This window comes from Chinchilla lanigera, unplaced genomic scaffold, assembly GCF_000276665.1.
Source record: "Chinchilla lanigera isolate Chin_1 unplaced genomic scaffold, ChiLan1.0 scaffold01056, whole genome shotgun sequence".
Taxonomy (NCBI): Eukaryota; Metazoa; Chordata; class Mammalia; order Rodentia; family Chinchillidae; genus Chinchilla; species Chinchilla lanigera.
The window spans coordinates 2554-4295 of NW_004956457.1; the positions used below are offsets into that span (position 1 = coordinate 2554).

General features: G+C 38.4%; 1 pseudogene; it reads left to right on the top strand.

Annotated features, from left to right (window-relative positions):
- The first annotated feature begins 431 nt into the window (after nt 1–431).
- On the top strand, nt 432–889 carry LOC102020973 (annotated as a pseudogene).
- The last annotated feature ends 853 nt before the right edge of the window (nt 890–1742 follow it).

A 1742-nucleotide genomic window follows, 5' to 3' on the forward strand; every position in this document is an offset into this window, starting at 1 on the left:
GACAGATTCCTAGATACATAAGAATTACCAAAACTGAATCAAGAAGATATGAAGTTTCTAAATGGCCCAGTCAATAAAAATTGGTGAAATTGCAGATGTAATTAAAAACCTACCAACAAAGAGAAGCCCTAGTCTTAATGGATTCACTGCTGAGTTCTACAAGAAATTTAGACAAGTTCTATTCCCGCTATTCCTCAAATTGTTTAATGAAATTGAAAGAGAAGCAATATTCCCAAACTTACTCCTGGAAGCAAGCATTACCATGATACTAAAACAAGAGAAGGAACCAACCAAAAAAGAGAGGTGCAGGCCAATCTCCTTAATGAACATAGACACAAAAATCCTCAGTAAGATACTGGCAAACAATGCAGCAAATCAAGAAGATTATATACCAGAGACATGACCAGGGGCTGAACTCAGGACCTCACAAGATGGCTGGGCTGCCCCACAGGGCCATCAAGGAAACCTAGTGCTGGCTGGCAGAGCTGGCTCCTGGGATTAAAGCAGAACCAGAGAAGAGCAATGCCCGTTATTTTCATGTGGTCATTGCTGGTCCCCAGGATTCCCCCTTTGAAGGATGGACTTTTAAACTTGAAATATTTCTGCCAGAAACATACTCAATGGTAGCACCTAGAGTACATTTCATGACCAAAATTTATCATCCTAATGTAGACAAGTTGGGAAGAGAATGTTTAGTATTTTGAAAGACAAATGGTCACCAGCACTGCAGATCCACACAGTTATGCTATTGATCCAGGCTTTGTTAAGTGCTCCTAATCCAGATGATCCGTCAGCAAATGATGTAGCAGAGCAGTGGAAGACCAGCGAAGCCCAGGTCATAGAAACAACTAGAGCATGGACTAGGCTATGTGCCATGAGTAATATTTAAGTCAACCCGATCATCAAGTTTGTGTCACTCCTTCAGTTCTGCTAAGACTTCTTTCTTTTTTGTTTGCATTTAATGGACACAGTCTTAGAAACTTTACAGAATAAAATGCCAGACATTTTCAGTCCTTTGGTGATTAAATGCACAGGAGCAAGTCTATATCTTATCCTGATTTACTGTTGTAAAGCATGACCAGAGACTAGAAGCTTCATCTGGATTGTTGTGAAATGTTTAAAAGCAGTGGTGCTCTGCTTGTATTCATTTCCCCCATCATAGTTTAAGTATAAATCACTGTGAATGAAGGTAGTTGTCAGGGTTAGCTGCAGGGATTGTGGGTGTTCTTTATTTTATTTTTCAGAAGAAAGGTAGTTTCAAAATTTTATGCTCCCCCCTCCTCCACCTTTTATGGTGATCTAGCTGCACTGGTTAAAAAGTAGCTAATCAGTTCTTTAAGACATGCTCTCTAGCCATGTCTGACTTTATTTAGATGCTACAGGTAGACAAAGTGATTGTTTGAGCCAAAATCGGAGCATTAACAAATATCACAGCCCTCACTAATAACATGGTGATTTTGCAGTCAGGTGTAGATTCCTCCCTTCAAAAAAAAAGCTTGTGACCATTTTCTATGGCTTGTCTGGAAACTTCTGTAAATCTTACGTTTTAGTAAAATGTTTTTTTGTTATTCTAAAAAAATAAAGGAAGATTATATACCACGACCAAATAGGATTCATCCCAGGGATACAGGGAAGGTTCAATATATGCAAATCAATAAATGTAATAATATACCATATTAACAGAGCCAAGGCAGAAAAAGCTTTTGACAAAGTCCAACATCCATTCATGGTAAAAAAAAAAA